This window comes from Trachypithecus francoisi, unplaced genomic scaffold, assembly GCF_009764315.1.
Source record: "Trachypithecus francoisi isolate TF-2019V2 unplaced genomic scaffold, Tfra_2.0 Lachesis_group0, whole genome shotgun sequence".
NCBI lineage: Eukaryota > Metazoa > Chordata > Mammalia > Primates > Cercopithecidae > Trachypithecus > Trachypithecus francoisi.
In genome coordinates this window covers 174,440,488-174,461,839 of record NW_022681453.1, presented here as the reverse complement: position 1 = coordinate 174,461,839, position 21,352 = coordinate 174,440,488, and the positions used below count along the sequence as shown (strand labels likewise).

The following is a 21,352-nucleotide window of genomic DNA, read 5'->3' as shown; positions in this document are numbered from 1 at the left end:
CATGGCCTCCTAACAGGTACTTCTGCTGGAAACCCTTATGCCTACAGCAGCCACAGTGAGCTTCTTAAAAGGTGATCAGATGATGTCACCCCTGTAATGGCTTTCCTACATTCTTAAAATAAAAGTCTTCCCTACGTTTATAAAACCCTACAGGATCTGGTAATTGGCTACCTTTGGGATCTTATTTCCTATTACTATTCACCTGGCTAACAGCAGCTCCATCTACACTGGCCCCCTTGGCAGTCCTCAAGCACACCAAGAGATTTGCCCAGGAATGTTTGTATGTGCTGTTCTCTCTGCCTAGAAATATTCTAATGGCTTCTTCACCTCATTTGGATCTCTGTGGAAATGTCACCTCCTCGGGGATGCCTTCCATGACTATACCACCTAAAATCATACTCCCCATCACTCTCTATCTCCTACATTTCATTGGTTTTATTTTCCTTCCTAACACTTATCACTGTCTAACATTATATGTATTTATCAGTTGTCTACCTTCCCTTCTAGAATGTAAGTTTTATGAGAGCAAGATTTTATTTAGTTTACTATTATGTCACCAGCACCTGGAGCAATTCCTACACTTAGTAGGCACTTGATAAATATCCATAGAATAAACAAACATACCACATCCCCCTAACCCAGGAAAAAAGAAGAGAGGAAAGGATAGTGTGTTCAGAAATAATTTACATGGCAAGTCCAAGCTCTTTACTTCCATTCTAATTGAGCTAAATAATCTGTTCTAGCTAACAACACGAAGCCAAACAGAAAAGATCAGCTTCCAAGTGAATGTGGGCAGTAGTACTTGTTTATAAAGTTTTAGAAGTACTATTATTGAAAATCAGAGTCATAATACCAAAAGCTTTTTTAAATCTCGCAAGTTCTAAGTGAGCAAAAGGGCCAGGTTCATTTGCAAACACACATTCTGCCACCTCAGCTTAGTGTCATACTCTGAAGATATGATTTTCAGATGGCCAAGGGTTCCTTGAAACTTGGTTGTTCATCCCCGCTGGAAAGTTATGTAAAAATTACCCTACACACAGAGGTAAGATTCTTAAAATGGTAACTCAGAGGCCCATTCTGCATTCAGGAACTGGAGAAGAAGCGTTACATAGTATTTTTTAAAACTTGAATTAGTTGCCTGCATTTATATAGATTTCACATCAAAATCCATCTTTTGAAAATGTGAACGATCTAGCAACATAAATTAATAATAGTCAGCTGGGCCGCGCGCGGTGGCTCAAGCCTGTAATCCCAGCACTTTGGGAGGCCGAGACGGGCAGATCACGAGGTCAGGAGATCAAGACCATCCTGGTGAACACGGTGAAACCCCGTCTCTACTAAAAAATACAAAAAAACTAGCCGGGCGAGGTGGCGGGCGCCTGTAGTCCCAGCTACTGGGGAGGCTGAGGCAGGAGAATGGCGTAAACCCGGGAGGCGGAGCTTGCAGTGAGCTGAGATCCGGCCACTGCACTCCAGCCTGGGCGACAGAGCGAGACTCCGTCTCAAAAAAAAAAATAAATAAATAATAATAATAATAATAGTCAGCTGGAGCTGAGTTATAGCTGCTCCCTTCAGATGGGCTAAGTGCAGTAAGTATCACTTAATATCACTGATAGGTTCTTAAAAACTGAAGTTTTAAATGACAGGATGTATAACTGTTACTGAGGAATGGGCTCGCTTCCTGATTAACATAGACACAAATATTATGACACCAGTTTTTAAGAAAAAAAAAGTTTTATTGTGGGGTTGGCTGGCAAGGAGACAGGAGACAAAGCTCAAATCCATCTCCCCACTCTGGAGTCTGGGACAAGTGTTCCGGGTTAGAGACAGCAGGCTGGTGTGCAGCGGTGCTGGCGGGTAGGTTTTGATTGGAAGAACTTCTTTAAACAAGACCATATATGGTAAAGTATGATAAGGGATCTTAACACCTAACACTCCTGAGCTTGTATCCCTTCACTTTTGAAAGTGTTCTGGCCTTCAGTTCTGACCAAGTCTTGATACATTTGTCTATCAAGGGGATACACAAGGGGAATGAAACTTCAGTTCCAGATTTTATTTGAGGTTGAAATCTTTTCTGTGCATACTTCAGCTGTATGACTCGTAATTTCTTCATTCTGTGCCTGTAAAATAATTTAATATCCTGTTATCAATAAAGTAGGACCAGTTAAAACTGGTTCAGTGGTCACATGAGAAAACCAATTTTATAATACGCTAATTAACATAAACAAGAGTTAAGTTCCTATGGCATATTTCTGGTCACAAAAACATCATCAAACATCTAACTAAAGGCCAAAATACTTCTAATATTAAACATTGAAATAAATGTGAGGTATACATACAAATGAGAAAAAGTAATAAAAACAAGTAAGATAACTATTTACCAAATTATTCCAGGTCAGGGTCATGGGTGACCATAGCCTATCCTAGCAGCTGGGTCACAAGGCGGGCACCTGTGGCAGGCCCTCAGTGCTCCCATTGGCCAAAAGTTTGTAGAGGGCGGGCTTCGCTCACTTTCATTGGTCAGTTGATCCCTGTGGTCCCATCCCCCATGCTCCCATTGGTTAATTGATCGAAAAGAGCGGGGATTCTGGCCAGCAGTTGCTGAGTGCCGCAGGTCCACAGTGCTGCACTGAGCAGAGAGGAAGTGCCACAGGTCCACAGTGCTGCACTGAGCAGAGAGGAAGGGATGTCTCACTCACACAGGCCTCCATTACAACTGTTCCAGCACTGACTGAGTAGGGAGGTTAAACATGAAAAGCTGATTGAGCCAGTGCCCATACACAAAGGCTGGAATGTAATAAAAGCCCACAGAGAGTTTTGTCTAGGCCTTTCCTGGGCCTGAAAGCATGATAAAATAATGAAGGAATTAACATGATCCATTGAGGATTAAACAAGTTTTATTGGGGGTCTGAACAAACTCCCCAGGCCTCCATAAACAAGTTTGTTGGATCTAAAGGAACTCCCCAAACCTCTGTGATTTAGCAGGAGACCAGATAAGGGCAATCACCCCCACACCTGGACTCATTTAGATGACGTAAATTACTGAGGCTTCAGAAGAAGATCTTCAGGACTCAGACCCTAGTTATAGATTAAAAGAAGTTTACCATTTATGTCTTTATATGAATGCACACTTACACGTAGACATATAGCTTGGAAGGTCTATAAGCTCTGGAAAACTTTGTAATTTTGAATTGGTCTGGCGATAATTTCCAGGCCTTCTCCCTATAACCAGTTACATAAACAAAAACTCTCTTCCTCCCCAGTTAATCTGTGTCTCATTATTGGGCTTCAAGAAATAGCATCCTGACCCGTGGTTTGGTCCGGGAGCAAACCCACCCTAGACAGGACACTATTCCATCACAGGACACACTCCCACACACATCCACAATCACTCAAACTGGGACAATTCAGACATGCCAATGAACCTAACATCTTTGGAATGTGGGAGGAAACCAGGGTATCTGGAGAAAATCCATGCAGACATAAGGAGAATGTGCAAATGAAGACAGTGGCCCCAGCCCAGGATCAATTTTTTTTTTCTCATCAGCATCACAATGAAATGGTACTGAAGGAAATAATGTTATTCCGGGACCTGTTATACTCTGCAGCACGCCACAATGCTTACCACAGACTGTCTATTAACTCAGGTGGTTTCCCTCATTTATTTCACCTGTCTAGTCTCTACAGGCATTTAAGTTTTTATCTCTGGCCTTAAACATGATTGGTTAATTGTCCCAGAGACAGGGAGATCATCAAAGAAGCAAAAGCGCTCATATAATAACCATGAAGAACCACCAACCTTTAAAATAACACAAGCCATTGTAGAAACACAGAATGGGGCCTCAGAAATCATCCAGTTTTCTTCATTATTATAAATGAGGAAACAGAGACCCGGATGGGTCGAACTTTGAGCAGATCAAAGATTAAATCTCTTGATGCCCAAGAAGGGCCTATATCTCCCACTGAGCACCTACCAGAACATGTATTTGTGTGTTAGCAAACATTGCAATGTAAACCTGGTTGGTGTTGGAGCTGTTCAATGGCTCCAACCCCTATGTTTTGAAAACATTTCTTAAAGCCTAAATACTAGAAAAAGGCAGTATTTCTAACCATTTAAGTGCAACTGGGAAAAAAATTCTCTAGAATAAAGTTCTCATGAGGCCAAGACACGATGTGAGGAACTGAAGTTGGCCTAGGTCAAGGGTCAGAGAATTGTTTTAGTGAAGGGCCAGGATAGCAAGCATTTTAAGCTTTGTGGGCAATATGGTCTCACAGCAACCACTCAACTTTGCTGCCATAGCATGAAGCATCCATAGATAATATGTAAGTAAATGGGTGCTACTCTGTTCCAAAAAAAAACTTTATGTACACTGAAAATGGAATTTCATATAATTTTCATGGGTCATCAAATAGTATTCTCTGATTTTTTTTCTTTGAACCACTTAAAATCTAAAAAGCATTTCTAGCTCATAGATCATATGAAAATCGAGTATGGACAGGATTTTGCCCATGGGCCATAGTTTGCCAATCTCTGGCCCAGATCATGAGGATGGATGAGAGGAGCAGCCAAACCTGCTTGTCCTAGACCCGAGGATTTTGTTCAGTCTGAATACAAGATTTATTCTCCTAACCAGACCAGCCTGGTGTTTCTTATGAGATTTCAAATGTCTTACAGTTTCTCAGGTTTATATCATTTACTCATATTCTTGGCTGATCTTCACAATTATCCTGTGAGGTACGTAGAGCAGGTATATATGTTGTATTCCAAATTTGTTCATTACTCGTACCGATTATAATGTCAACAATAGAAGAGAAATTCACTGGAAATATCACCACGTCAAGAAACAATATTTGATATTTTCTTTATATTCCCACATGCCTTTTTCATATGCATGCAAAATTCCACAGAATTGGCATCATAATGTGAATATAATTGTATATTCCAGTTTTTCACATAACTGGTCCATGCGTTATACTTTATTACTAAATAGGCCTCATGGTGAATATTTAAGATACTGTGTAATATATCATTAGTTACTTAATCTTTTCTCATTTGTTTGACATTTAAGAAGTTTCCAGTTGTTTACTATGATAAGTAATACTGCAATGAATGTCTTTATTTACTTTACTTTTATATATTTCCTAACAATATTCCCAGAAGTGAGATTACCTGATAAAAGAACAGTAACACTTTTTGATTCTTAATATGCTTTGAAAACTTCTTTCAAAAAAATTACATGAAAGCCACCAGTAATAAGCTTGATAGAAGGAGAAAGATCTACTATTCTATAGCACTATAGGTTGACTACAGTTAGCAATAAATTATTGTAAATTTTCAAATAGCTAGAAGAAAGGATTTTGAATGTTCTCAACATTAAAAGAAATTTTAAATGTTTGAAGTGATGATTATGCTAGTTACCCTGATTTTATTGCTATACCTGGTATGTATTGAAACTCACTACCCCATATATATGTACAATTATTATGTATCAAATAAATAAAAATTGCAAAAAGAGAAAATAATGTATCCTATCATTGGAGAAAATTTGGAATATGTAGAAAAAATACACAAGAGAAAATAAAATATTTTGTTTACAAAAAGCCACCAGTAATATATGGATATACCAGAAAAGGGTTTTCATTAGCACAGGGTTAAAAGACTGGGTCGTGGAGCAGCCCAACTCTGTCATTGACTCTTGTGTTACATTCAGAATGTTACTTCTACCTTAAGCTTTGATTTCCTCATCTGTCAAATAAGGGCAATAATATGTATTTTATGTTAGGATTAAGAGAGATGTTCTGTGTAAGGGTGACCTATAGTAAACAACTTCCAAATACTAGTGAAGGTTATATCATGATGATGATAATGATAATGATAGTGGTGATGATAATGATGATGATGAGCTTCAGTTTATTCATGAACAACCAGGATTTAGATTAGTTAAGTGTCTTGTCCAATGTCACACAATCAGTTGAATAGCATTCATATTCCAGTTCATGTCTTTTGTTGTTTATCTTTGATGGTAGCCAAGGATCTTGTGGAACATTTAACATATAAATCGTTTTGATTTCTTGCTTACTCTCAAGAACATTTTGTTTTCAGACTAACTTCTTAGATATCAGCCAACCTGTTCCTTCTGTATCTGAGGACCCCAGTGGTCCAGCTCTAACCTGCTACACAAAGCCAGACATGAAACTTTTTCCTTCACATTTTTAAAATTAAGTGAGTAACAGATGAGCATTATATGGCATAATCTATGTGCCTTCTAGCACTCGCATCAACCTAGTCACCAAGCTTGCCACAACAGCCTTTTATTTCTAATAGTGTTTACATTGCTATTTAAAGTAGATGTTGACAGGTTTTAACATTGAGTTCATTTATATTCATAACCTTTTATACAAACTCCAATATTTCAAGGTTAATGAAATCAGTACTCCCGAAACTGAGAACTAATATCCAAGAAGAATTCATATATGTAAAATAGATTGCTTCCTTCTCTTTGTCTCTTCTTCTTCAGAAACAATATTCCTAAGAAAAGTCAAAATTATGGTCAGTAACAATTAACATGAGAATTTAATTGAGAATTAACATGGAAATTTCAATGTGAGAAACATAATCTGTATTCCATCATCTTATTTTTAATGAGACACAAAGATATAGTCTACAAACTTTCTTATGAGCTTTGGCCAGTGCTTAATCACTGCTCCCAAGATGGTTTTTGCGTGTCTGCTTATTGAAGCGGTTGTGTTCTGGGTGTTGGTTGCACGGTAATAGTTTTGATTTAAACTCTGTGAAGCAAATCTGGTTCTAAGAATTAATGACACTCGTGTTTATAGATGGGTGGCATCTGAGAATCTACAGCATGTGTCAGCAAACCTTTTTTAAAAGAGCTAGATAGGAAAGATTTCAGGCTTCACAGGCAAAAGGTCTCTGTTGCAATTACTTAACTCTGCCATAGACAATGTATAAATGAATAAGCATAGTTGTGTTCCAATAAAACTTCTCTTTTCTAGGCAGAGTCTCACTTTGCCACCCAGGTTTATGAAGTGCAATGGCACAATCATAGCTCACTGCAGCCTCAACCTCCCAAGCTTAAGTGATTCTCCTGCCTCAGCCTCCTGAGTAGCCGGGACTACTGGCATGCACCACAATGCCTGGCTAATTTTTTTTTTTTTTTTTTTTGAGATGGAGTCTCGCTCTGTCGCCCGGGCTGGAGTGCAGTGGCCAGATCTCAGCTCACTGCAAGCTCCGCCTCCCGGGTTCATGCCATTCTCCTGCCTCAGCCTCCTAGTAGCTGGGACTACAGGCGCCCGCCACCTCGCCCGGCTAGTTTTTTGTATTTTTTAGTAGAGACGGGGTTTCACCGTGTTAGCCAGGATGGTCTCGATCTCCTGACCTCGTGATCCGCCCGTCTCAGCCTCCCAAAGTGCTGGTATTACAGGCTTGAGCCACCGCGCCCGGCCAGCCTGGCTAATTTTTTAATTTTTGTAGAGATGGGGTGTCCACATGTGGTCCAGGCTGGTGTCAAACTTCTGGCCTCAAGCGATCCTCCCCCCTCAGCCTTCCAAAGTGCTGGGATTACAAGCATGATCCGCCAGGCCTGGCCAAAACTTCATTTTAAAAAGGAGATATTATGCCTGCAAGATATAGTTTGCTGACATCAGGTCTAGAAACTAGAAGAGGTTGTTCTAGATGTCAGTGGCACTAGTCATATCTTGATATTTTGTGGCACTTAATAACAATGTAATGGCACATATGTTTCCAGATTTTGCTGTTTTCTGGCACCTTGCAAAACCAACACATGGTAGAGGCTTCTTAAGACTGGGTGAGACTTATGATTCTAGACCCTGATAGCACTTAAGTTTTTATGTTTGGTGATCCTTGTCACTTTGAGTACTTGTGGCATATACAAGTACTCAAGGTTCTAGAAGGTGGTGGTTTATGGCATTAAAAGTAATTTGCCAATCTTACATTCATAGCCCTTAGCCTATAGTAAACACTCAGAGAATGTTTGCTGAGTGAGTAAATGATCCTTACTTGAGTCTCCAAGAAGTGCTAAAAATTACACCTCTAATATTTACTAGTTTCTCCACTCCATGTTGTATATTCAGTAACTGGCAAGATAATTTGGGCGGGGGGAAATGGGCGAATTTGACCATGTGGTTTGGATTTTCATTAATTCATACCTTCAGGATTAGTTAAGGATCCTGGGATACATAAGATTAATTAAGAATACATAGGGTACAGAACTATCTCTACCTAGTCATGTTAAATGTCATATCTGGGTGTCTGGTTCACTCACTTTATAAATATCTCTTACTGAAGCTTGGTATATTTTCCAAAAGTGCTACAGAAAAATTTCTCCATGCCTCCCAAAAAGAGAATGCAATTATATTGAAGTCCTACTGGTCTCATTCCTCAATAAATAAATATAGAATTGTATCCCTCTTCTGCACCATCCCGAGAATGTGCTACACTGGGTTTACAAAACTCCAGTTTTACAAGTAAAAGTATAAAATAATGAGAGTGAAATAAGGACTACCAGTTGGCTTGAGAACATTGTTAGAAATAGGCCATTACTGTGAAAACATACACACAAATTCATTTATATTTAATGGAGTTCTTTTTTAAGTAAAATAACTAAGTCAAGGTAGAAACATTTCTGTAGAAGAAGAAATGTGCAAGCTCCACGGAAAAGACATGTTAACTTACCAAGGTTTTGGCACCATCATGTGGCCATTTAGATTTGTTTTATTTTTTCCAGATTTGTTGAAGTATGATTTACAAATAAATATTGTATGTATTTAAGGTATACGTTGTGATGTTTTGATATATGTATACATTGTGAAATGATTACCATAATCAATCTAATTAACATATCCATTACCTCACATAGTAATTATTTTGTGTGTATGTGTGTGCATGGCAAGAACACTTAAGAGCTACTCTCTAGACAAATTTTAAGTATGTGATACATAATTATTAACCATGCTGTACTTTAGATCTCCAGAACTCATTAATCTTACAACTGAGATTTTATCCCCTTCGACTAATAGCTCCCCATTTCTCCTACATTTCAGTCTTCTACTCTCTATATCTATGTTTTACATATAAGTGAGATCACAAAAGATAAAGTATTTATCTTTCTGTTCCTGCCCTATGTCACATAGCATAATGTCCTCGAGGTTCATTTATGTTATCACAAATGGCAGCATTTTCTTCTTTTTTTTTTTTTTTTTTTTTTTTTGAGACGGAGTCTCGCTCTGTCGCCCAGGCTGGAGTGCAGTGGCCGGATCTCAGCTCACTGCAAGCTCTGCCTCCTGGGTTTACGCCATTCTCCTGCCTCAGCCTCCCAAGTAGCTGGGACTACAGGCGCCCGCCAACTCGCCCGGCTAGTTTTTTGTATTTTTTAGTAGAGACGGGGTTTCGCCGTGTTAGCTAGGTTGGTCTCGATCTCCTGACCTCGCGATCCACACGTCTCGGCCTCCCAAAGTGCTGGGATTACAGGCTTGAGCCACCGCGCCCGGCCAGCATTTTCTTCTTTAAGGCTGAATAATATCCCTGTGTGTGTGCATGTGTCACATTTCCTTTACACATTCATTCATCAATGGACACTTACATTGGTTTCCATAACTTGAATAAATGCTGCATGAATGTGGGAGTGCAGATATCTTTTTGAGACAATCATTTTATTTTCTTTGGATATATACTCAGCAGTGGGATTGATGGATTGTATTGTAGTTTTATTTTTAATTTTCAAGGTGCATCCATACCATTTTCCACAATGGCTGTACCTCCAGCCATTGTGCAAAGGTTCCCTTTTCTCCACAGCCTTGACAACACTGGTTACCTTTCAACTTGTTGATAATCATCATCACGACTGTGAGGTTATATCTCACTGTGGTGTTGATTTGTATTCCTCTGATGATTAGTGATGTTGAGTATCTTTTTATACACCTGTTGGCCATTTGTATGTCTTCCATGGGAAAATGCCTATTCAGTTTTTTTGCCAATATTTTAATTAGGTTATTTGTGTTTTTGCTATTGAGGTTCCCTATGTATTTTAGATAATAATCCATTATAGGATAGACGGTTTGCAAACGTATTTGCCCATTCCGTAAGCTGTCTTTCCATTTTGTTGGTTGTTTCTTTTACCATGTAGAAGCTTTTTAGTTTGATGTAGCCCATGTGTTGCCTGTACTTTTGGCAAAAAAATCATTACCAAGGTCAATGTCAAGGAACTTTTCCTACATGTTTTCTTCTGGTAGTTCTATAGTTTCAGGTCTTATGTGTTTAATTCATTTTGAGTAGATTTTTGTGCATGGTGTAAGATAAGGGCCCAATTTCATTCCTTTGAGTGTGGATATTCAGTTTTTCTAACATTATTTATTGAAGAGAATATCCATTCATCACTGTGTATTCTTGGCACCTTTGTTGAAGATTAGTTGACTATACATGTGTAGGTTTATTTCTGGGCCCTCTATGCTTTCCATTGGTCTATGTGTCTGTTTTATCATACTGCTTTAATTACTATAATCTTTGTAATATTATTTGAAATCAGAAAGTGTAATGCCTCCAGCTTTGTTCTTCTTTCTCAAGATCGCTTTAGCTATTCAGTGTCTTTTGTGATCCTATATGAATTTAAGTATTATTTTTTCTATTTCTGTTAAAGAATGACATTGGAATATTGATAGGAATTGCACTGAATCTATAAATCATTTTGAGTTGTATGGACATTTTGACAATATTAACTTTTCTGATCCATGAACATGGAATATCTTGTCATTTATTTGTGGCTTCTTCAATTACTTCCATCAATATTTTATAGATTCAGGATACAGATCTCACACTTCCTTGGTTAATTTTATTTCTAAGTATTTTTTATGCTATGATAAATGCAATTGTTTTCTAGATTACCCTTTTGGATAGTTTGTTATTTGTGTACAGACATATAACTGATTTTTGTATGTCTGTTGTGCATCCTGCAACTTTACTAAATTTTTTTATCAGTTCTGACAGTTTTTTGGTGGAGTCTTTGTGCTTTTCTCTATGTCAGATCATGTAATCTTCAAACAGAGGCAATTTAACTTCTTCCTTTCGAATTGGTATTACTTTTATTTCTTTTCCTTGTCAAATTACCCTAGCTAGAACTTCCAGTACTATGATAAATAGAAGTGGAGAGAGTGAGCATCATTGTCTTATTTCTGATCTTAGAGGAAAAGCTTTCAATTTTTGAACATTGAGTATAATGTTAGCTGTGGATTTTTTCATATTTTGTCTTTATTGTGGTGAAATAAATCCCTTCTATGTCTATTTTATCCAGAGATTTTTATAATGAATGAATGTTAAATTTTGTCAAAAGTTTTGTCTACATAGACTGAGATGATCATAAGATTTTTGTCCTTTGTTTTGTTAAATAGGACACAATTGCTTTGTGTATAATGAACTATCCTTTCATCTTAGGAATAAATCCCACCTGACCATGATGTACGATCCTTTTAATGTGCTGTTGTTTTCAGTTTGCTAGTATTTTATTGAAGATTTTGGTGTCTGTATTCATGAGGGATATTGACATAGTTTTCTTGTGGTGTCTTTGTCTGGCTTTGGTATCAGGATAATGCTGACCTCAGAAGTGAATTTAGAACCATTTCCCCTTTTTCTTTATTTGGAAGGGATTATTTAGAATGGATTAGCATTAATTCTTCTTTGAATGTTTGGTAGAATTCACTCGTGAAGCCATCTGGTCCTGGGATTTTATTTTATGGAAGGTTTTTGATTACCAATTCAATCTCGTTATTTGTTACTGGTCTGTTCCGACTTTCTATTTCTTCTTTATTCATTTGTTTATTTAAAATGTTTCTTATAAACTTTTATGTTTAAAAACTTCCCTCTTGGTACTGCTTTTACTACATCTCATAAGTTTTGGTATATTGTGTTTTCATTATTCTTGAAAAAAAAATTTTCTTTTTTAAACGGAGTCCCGCTCTGTCGCCCAGGCTGGAGTGCAGTAGCGCGATGTTGACTCACTGCAAGCTCCGCTCCAGGGTTTACGCCATTCTCCTGTCTCAGCCTCCCCAGTAGCTGGGACTACAGGTCCCGCCACCTCGCCCAGCTAATTTTTTTGTATTTTTAGTAGAGACAGGGTTTCACCGTGTTAGCCAAGATGGTCTCGATCTCCTAACCTCGTGATCTGCCCACCTCGGCCTCCCAAAATGCTGGGATTACAGGCGTGATCCACCATGCCCGCCCCGTTTTTCTTGAATTTTTAAAAAATTTATTTTTGTTTTCCTCTTTGACTCAATGGTTACTCACAAGTGTATTATTTAATTTCCATATATTGGTGAATTTTTCATTTTCTTGCTGTTATTAATTTGTAGTTTCATTCCATTGTAGTCAGAAAAGATACTTGATATGATTTCAATCTTCTTAAATTTGTTAAGACTTACTTTGTAATCTAACAGGCAGTCTATCATGGAGAACGTTCCTTGTGTGCTTGAGAAGAATATGTATATGTACACTGTTGAGTAGAAAGTTCTGTATGTTTGTCAGGTCTATTTGGTCTACGGTATTACCTTCAAGTCAGCAGTTTCTTTATTAATTCTGTCCGGTTTTCTATCCATTTACTGAGAGAGGGATATTGAAGTCTTCTATTACTCTACTGATGTCAATATCTGCCTTCAGATCTGCCAATATTTGCTTTATGTATTTAGGTGCTCTAATATTAAGTGCATGTATATTTACGATATTTATGCTTTCCTGTTGAGTTGGCTCTTTTATCATTACATGATGACATTATTTGTGACAGTTTTTGAGTTAAAGTCTATTTTTTCTGATATAAGTGTAACAACTTCTGCTTTCTTTTGATTACCATTTGTATGGATTATCTTTTCTATTCCTTAACTTTCAGCCTGTGTCTGTCCTTGAGTGAGTCTCTTATGGAAAGCATATTACTAGCTCTTTTTCTTTATCCATTTGACCACTTTATGTCTTTTGATTGGGGAATTTAATTCATTCACCTTTAAGATAATTATTGACAGATGAGGATTTACTATGGACATTTTGTTGTTTTCTGTCACCTTTGCTATTGTTTTGTTCCTGTCTTCCTCTCTTACCATCTTTTGTTGTTATTTGATGACTATCTGTAGCAATTTCTTTGATTCTTGTCTCTGTATTATATATATATCAGGGTGTTTGTGCCTACCATGAGACTTGTATAAAGTATCTTGTAATTATGACTTTTTATCGTAAGTTCCTAATTTAACTTGAATTGCATACAAAGGCTTTACATTTTTACTCCACACTCTTGGTGTTCTTAAAGTCGGTTTGATTCTTTGTATAGTATGTATCTATTAACAAATTTTTGTGGCCGTAGTTATCCCTAACATTTTTGTCTTGTAACTTCATGTTTATGTTAAAAGTAATTTATGTTCCACCATTACATTGTTGCATTGTTCTGTATTTGTATATGTATTAACCTTTACTAGCAACATTTATGCTTTCACATTGCTCTTTACCATGTTTTTATTTCAATTTGAAGAACCCCCTTAGCATTTCTTGTAAGGCAGTTCTGATGCTGATGAACTCCCTCAGTTTTTCTTTGTCCGTAAGACTTTCTCCTTCATTTTGAAAGGGTAGTTTTGATGAGTATAGTATTCTTGATTAGTAGCATTCTGTTTTTTTTTTTTTTTTTTTTTCAGTATTTTCAATATATTATCTATCCCACTCTCTCCTGGCCTGCGAGGTTTTTGCTGAGAAATCTGCTGACAGTCCTATAGAAGTTTCTATTTACGTGTATAAAACCTCTTCTTATTTTATTTTTATGGACTGCTTTCAGCAGGTAAAGACCTTCTCTTGCCTCATTCTCAGACTGATAGGACTGCTTCTTGGATCACAGTCAAGTGGGGCTAGAAGTGGGTCACATGGCTATAGTGTGGTCTGCAGTTAGTTCCGCAGTCTGCAGTCCTGTTATGAGGGGTATGGGCAAGCATGGTTTCTGCCATGTCGTTTGGTTCTTGCTGCTTTCAAAACTCTCTATTTTTGACTTATGACAGTTTAATTATAATGTGATGTGTTTCAGCATAGGCCTTTTTATGTTCAACCTATATGAAGTTCATAATTTCTTGAATCTGGATGTTTATTTTCTTCCCCAGATTTGGGGGATTTTCAGTCATTTCTTCTTTAAATAAGCTTTTTGCTCCTTTCTCTTTCACTTTTCCTTTTGAGACTTACACAATGTACATGCAGACTAGCTTGAAGGTGCCTCATAAATTCTGTAGCCTTTCTCATTCTTTTTTATTTCTTTTTTTGTTTTCTTTTTTCTCCCGTGGCTGGATAATTTCAAATGGCCTGCCTCTGGGCACAGTACATGAACAAAATGAGAGTTATGATTTCTACATCTTTGTTAAACCTCTCATTTTGTTCACATACTGTTTTCCTGAAATATTGATTTAGTTGTCTATTGAGCTTGTAGCTCACTTAGCTTCCGTAAGACAATTATTTTCAATTTGTTGTCAAGAAATTCATAGATCTATACTTTTTGGTACTTGGTTGCTGGAGCTTTATTAATTTCCTTCAGTAGTGTCTTGTTTGCCTGGTTCTTCATGATTCATATACCTTTGTACTGGTATCTGCTCACTTGAAGGAGCAAACACCTCTTCCTGTTTTTATAGACTGCTTTCAGCAGGTAAAGACCTTCTCCTGCCTCCTTCTCAGACTGATGGAACTGCCTCTTGGGTCAGAGTCAAGTGAGGCTAGAGCTAGGTCACATGGCTGTGGCCTGGTCTGGAGTTAGTTCCACAGTTGACAGTCCGGTTACTAGGGGTGTGGGCAAGCATGGGCGTGGTTCCTGCCAGATCCCCAGATTGATGGAACCACCTCCAGAACCACAGTTGAACAAGGCTAGAGCCTGGTCATGGAGCTGCTTCTGTTTCTGCAGTTGAGTCTGCAGACAGTGGGTCTGCCACCAGAGAATACCTGCTAAGTGTGTGGCTCCACCAGGTCCCTGACAGAACAGACTCCTGTCAGGGCCCTGTTTAGGTCTCTAGGCAGGAAGGACTTCCCCCAGTACTGTGGTAGAGCAATGCGGGAGCCAGCTCACAGTACTGCAATAAGGTTTACAGTCAGGCTCAATGTCAGTGGGTCTACCATGAGGGGCATGTATGCCACCAATTCTGTGAGCAGGCAAGATTACTCTGAAACCATGACAGAAGGAGGCTGGAACTGAGTCTCAGGGCTGCTTCAGGGTCCATAGCCAACACTGACTTAGGGTGCACAGCAGGGACTGAGGGCAGCAAGCCTACTACCAGGGGCATGGACAGACATTACTTGGTCTTTGGGTGGGCAGGACTGAGAGCAAGGCAGGAGCTGGGTCACAGGGACTCTTCAAGAGCCACAGTAAGGACCAAGGTTGGTGAATCTATAACCTGGGGCATGACAATGTGTGTTTCACAAGATCCCTTTGAAGGCAGCACTGACTCCAGACTGGTAGTAGAGCAGGGTTGAAGCCAAGTCACAGGGCCATTTCAGGATCCCCAGTCAGGTCTGTGGCCAGTAGGCCTGTAACCAGAGGCATAGATTGGTGTGGCTCCTCCCAGGTCTCTTATTGGATAGGGCTAGTTGCAGCACTGCAGTCAAGCAGGGCTAGAGCCACATCCATGGGGGGACGGGGCTGCTTTGGGTCTGTAGCTGAAACCACGCTCAGCGAGCCTGCCACTGGGGCATGTACCTGCCTTCTCAGAGTACCTCTCCTCCGTCTTGAGCTTCGCCAGGGTTTTGTGACCTCTTATCTGGATCCCAAAGCTCCCACAAAGGCAGTTTTGTTCATGAACAGCTGCCAGACCATTGTTTGTGTTGGGGAACATGAGCTGGAGACTTCTTATTCTGCATCTGCTGGCAACTGCAGCCATTTACATTTGGCCATAAGAAACTAAAGTTCTCCATAGCCAACATATTCCCATGACTCCACAATTTCCACATATCTGGAAATAAAGGTGACATTCTTCAAAGTAATATTTCAATAAAACCTGTTCTCTGACTTTTAAGGGACAAATGATTATTACAATCAAATTATTAGCTGACGTATAAAGTTGGTTTGCCTATTTTGAACCCAATTATTGTCAAGCCTCCTGGAATGGACTGGTTAAATGTCTGACATTTCTCTTTTCTATCTTTTCCTACTGCCAGCACCTAGTTCAAGTGCCTGTGTTTGCCTTTCAGCAAATCTGTCTCTGAACCTCCTAATTTCTCTAAATAAAATAAACTCTTCATTCCCTCCAATTCATTCTCCACTCCACTGTCACAGTGACTTGTGTTAATGCAACAGTAATCATGTCACTCCTAAACTCCAATTAACATCCTTCAGTAATATCCCACTTCTCCTAAGAAAAGTTTCCCAATCCTAACATGGCACATAGCACTGTCCAATACAGTAGCCTCTGCTGTACAAGCCACATGTGATTATTGAGCACTTGAAATGTGGCTTATCCAAAATTAATTACCGATATGCCACCCCTCACGACCTGTTTGCATTTATATAAAACCATTCAGCACCTAAATAAAAATAATTTACAGTAAACACCTTCTAGTCTTATCTCTGCTATATGGGAAGATTGGAAGTCATATCTCCCATCTTACAATAAGAAAAGCTGAACAAACTGAAAATCTGTGACTTTAGTTGGACCCGTCAGAGACTGAGGTAGCAGGGCAAATCACTGCCCTGAAATCTAGAGAGACAAGTACATCCAGAGACTCATAGCCAAGATCTGCTTACCTGGAGCAGAAGCTGTTGGGATCATAAATGTAGCCACAGGTTCCACATGGTGGCTATAGTTAGATTGAGGATCTGATTCGTCAGCACCTGGCAGATGTGGAAGGCTTTTTTAAGAAATGAAACTCAGAAGTAAAACATTTTACACAAGTCATGAAACTAAAGAAGAAGAAGAAGAAAAAAAAGTGTGACTATATAAAAATGAAGAACATCTGTATAACCAAAGAAATGTTAAAAGATAACAAGAGGCCAGGCGCAGTGGCTCACTCCTGAAATCCTAGCACTTTGGGAGACTGAGGCGGGTGGATCACGAGGTCAGGAGATTGAGACCATCCTGACTAACACAGTGAAACCCTGTCTCTACTAAAAATATGAAAAACTAGCCGGGCGAGGTGGCGGGCGCCTGTAGTCCCAGCTACTCGGGAGGCTGAGGCAGGAGAATGGCGTGAACCCAGGAGGCGGAGCTTGCAGTGAACCGAGATGGCGCCACTGCACTCCAGCCTGGGCGACAGAGCGAGACTCCATCTCAAAAAAAAAAAAAAAAAAAAAAAAAAAAGGTAACAATAAAACTCGAAGGAAATGTCTGCAATATGGGTAACACAAGGTCAACATAGATAATATTAGGTTGGTGCAAAAGTAATTGCGGGTTTTGCCATTACTTTTAATTACTTTTAATGGCAAAATCGCAATTAATTTTCCACCAACCTAATACATAAACAGTACCTACAAATAATCTTTTAAAAGACAACTCAATATATTGAAGGGTAAGCAGGCATTTTGAAAAGTATATATTTTAGAAGGAGTCTAGTAGATTGAGAAAAAAAAATTTTTTAAAGAGAACACTCAGTGTTCATAGGGATGTGGAGAAAAAGACATTCTAAAATAGCATTAGCAGGAATGTATATTAGTAAATCTTCTTGGAAGGCAGTTTGTTTGGGCCAGGAATTTCTGCCTCTAGAAAGGTATTAAATACTAGTGTGGACATAAGACACATAAATAAGAGCAAGTTCTTTTCACATTGTTTCTAATATGGAAAAATTAGAAACAAACTAATATTCCCTACTATGAACTGACATAAGTAGGATATACCCATTCAATAAGATTCTGTGTAACTGATAAAAGGATGGTTGTAAGTCATCTATTCCCCTGGTAAAAATGTCCACAATTTGTATTTCAATAACAAAAGCACGGTAAATATTGAGAGTTTTATTATCTCAAACCAAAGGATTTAATTTATGTATTCAAGACTTCTTTAATGGCCCCATAATGGAATTTCACAATTTTCTTCCAAAAGGTTCTTTACGTTTTTGGTTAAGCTTGTTTCTGGATATTATATTTTGTGATGCCAATATGAATGGAAGATTTTCTTCCATTAAATTCCGTATGTAAATTTCTGTATAGCTTATATGAAACCTCTTACTGTTAACGTAAGAAATCTTCTGATTTTGTATATTAACATAATTGGGCACCTTAATAAATTATGTTATTGTTTCTAGTAGTTTGATAGCTGTACCTACCCATTCTATTTTTTATGTTTCCTTTGGTATTCCTGGAGAAGAGCTGTTAAATACAATTGTAGTTCAGTGGAATGTTATTGCTAAACACCTGGGAAAAGAGAAAAGGAAATCATAAAATTACACAATTTGGAAACAAAAGTCTTTTACAAAATCAAGCAACTACGTCGCCCCCGAAATCAGGTTCCTAAAGTCGTTCTCGGTCTAGGCAGTGATGCTCCCTCATTTTTTTTTTTTTTTTTTTTTTTTTTTAGGCAAGCAGCCCTTTCTCCCAGTGAAACTTTGGACAGGAGCACAACATCTGCAACTGAGCTGATTTGACTGACACTGTGGTAAGGGCAGCTGCCTGGGTAAAGGGGAAGCCTCCTCTGAATCCTTGAGAGACTTGAGAACGATGCACCAAGCACAGTCTGAAAATCTGTACAGCTTTCTGCTCTCCTTCCCCTTTCATTCCTGCATATGGAGCTCCTGAAGTTGAGCACACATATTTTTTTTCTTCTTTAGTCCCAACTCTTCTCTAGAATTTGTATTTCCCTTCTGCCATAAAGATCAGTCTATTTCAATGATAGGGGTCCCAAGATAACTTTTAGACACAAAAACGGAATTTGTTCACAGTCTCAATGGAATGTTTCATGATCACCATATCCTGGGATTTGATTTGGCTTCAAGGAACCAGAAAACAAAACACTGTTCATGATTATTCTTTGCTTTAAAATTTATTTAATCAATTCTTGAGAATTCTAACCTTTTTAACCTTAAAAATATAGCACAGTCATGAACATTCCATTGTTTCTGCTGATTCCATGTCCTCCTGCAAGTTATCAATTTAACAAAGGTCTTATTCTGAATGCCCACCGTTGCTGGATGAGGGAGAGCTTCTCCACAAGTCAGGAAAATCAAATCAAACCAAACTGGAGGAAAAGCAAAAATATTAAAACAGTCTAGATCCAGGATAAGGCTTTACAAGAGCAGGGCTTTCATCCAAAATTGTTCCTGGTACAAATCATTCTTCAAGGCCCATTTACATAATTGGCTTCACTGAGAGGTCTGCTGTCTGGCAAGCACCCGCTTATAAATTTGGTTCTTCCAGTCCTATGTTAGGCAGAGCTGGCAGCTGTGCTTTGAAATTTCTCCTTTTACTATCCTGGCACACTTCTACATGTGCTTGCATAAAATTCCATCTGGTAGTATATGGGGTGATTTTCACTGGAAGACTGCATTTGGTGAGTAGATGAGATAATGCATCAAAAGTTTTCCACATGATGAAATTGCCTCTCCTAGCATTATACTTTTTGATTAACTGACTAGGCTAAACTACATTGTTTTTGAGCAACAGTTTTCTATTCAAATCATGTCTTATGGCAGAAGGAGCTGTCATGCTCTGAACTATCACACTGACCGGGGGGCTTTCTGTAAAGTAAACTCTGTCAGCTGCCAGAGACTCTACAGAAAGTAAAGTATGGCATAGAGATTCAACGAGTATGTTTGATAACTGCTCTGCCACAATTGGTGTAACGAGAATAAATATCCAGCTGAGAAAATTATAAGGATCCAAACTCACATTACTTAATTAAGCTTAGCTAGGACTGAATGCACTAGTCATTTTGCCCAGAGCATGCCCCGGTTTCACTTCTCTTTCTTAAAATGTTCTTGTACACCCATCCCCAGACTTAAGATAAATTCTAGTTTTCTCTTTGGATTTAAGTGTAGACTTAAAAGCCAAATAATGCAATACTTCATAGCCCGATGCCATATATACAAGTTCTATTGGTATCATTTTCTTTCTGTCTAGAGAACTTTCCCATTGATTCAGACTATATTCCATGTTTGTTTTATGCATCAAGTGTTGCTGATGAAAAGTCTGATATCATTCTGTTTTTCTTTCTTTTGTAGATAGTCTGTGCTTTTATCACTGGTAGATTTTTGGATTTTTTTTTATCCCTAGTGTTTTCAGGGTTTCCCCCAACTTCCCCACCCTCCGCCCCCAGTATTGGGTTACACTACACTTGGTTAATATTTGTGAAAGGTGTAAGGTCTGTGTTTAGGCTCTTTTTTTTTTTTTTTTTTTTGCTATGGATTTACAATGGTTCCAGTACCATTTGTTGAAAAGGTTATTATTCCCCTATTGAATTACCTTTGCTCCTTTGTCAAAGATCTATGTGGGTCTGTTTCTGGGATCCTTATTCTGTTCCATTGATCTATGCCAATCTTGTATGTCTGTTCTTCCACTAATACTATGCTATCAGTTTTCCCTGTGTCTTCATCCATTTTCTGTCACTATAATAGACTACTTAAGGCTAAGTAACTTTTAAAGAAAAGAGATTTATTTCTTACAGTTCTGGAGGCGGGAACGTCTATGATCAGGAGTCACGTCTTGTCAGCTTCTGGTGAGGGCCTCATGCTGTGTCATAACATGGCAGAAGGCATCACAGGGCATGATGGGTACACTGAGAGCCAAACTAACTTTTATAACAGACTCATTCTTATAAGCCCATTCCTATGATAACCTGTTAATCCATTAGTCCATGAATGTATTAATTCATTCATTAGAACAGAGCCCTCATGACCCAGTCACCTCTTACAGGCCCCACTTCCTAATATTGTTACACTGGGGTTTCAGTTTTGACATGAGCTTTGGAGGAGCCAAACATTCAAACCATAGCAATCCCCAAGAAAGGTTTACCAATGTACGCTTGTTTTAAAAATTTTTTATTTTAGATTTGGGAGTATGAGTTATGTAGATAAATTCATGTCTTAAGGGTTTGTTGTACAGATTATTTCATCACCCAGGTATTAAGCCCAGTACCCAGTATTTATATTTTCTGCTCCTCTTCCTCCTCCCACCCTCTACCCTCAAGTAGACCCCAGTATCTGTTGTTTCTTTCTTTGTGTTCATAAATTCTCATTATTTAGCTCCCACTTAAAAGTGAGGACATGTGGTATCTGGTTTTCTGTTCCTGTGTTAGTTTGCTAAGGGTAATATCTTCCAGCTCCATCCATGTTCCCACAGAAGACATGATCTCATTCTTTTTATGGCTGCATATTATTTCATGATGTCTACATACTACATTT

The 21,352-nt window shown here is 38.5% G+C and overlaps 1 long non-coding RNA gene across 1 annotated transcript; it reads right to left on the bottom strand.

Annotated features, from left to right (window-relative positions):
* Positions 1-1,756: 1,756 nt before the first annotated feature.
* Positions 1,757-19,800, bottom strand: LOC117084261. Its single transcript, XR_004437375.1, has 3 exons — positions 18,284-19,800; positions 16,770-16,856; positions 1,757-2,120 (listed from the first exon to the last, which is right to left on the bottom strand). It is a non-coding gene; the product is annotated as an uncharacterized LOC117084261 (long non-coding RNA).
* Between the last annotated feature and the right edge of the window lie 1,552 nt (positions 19,801-21,352).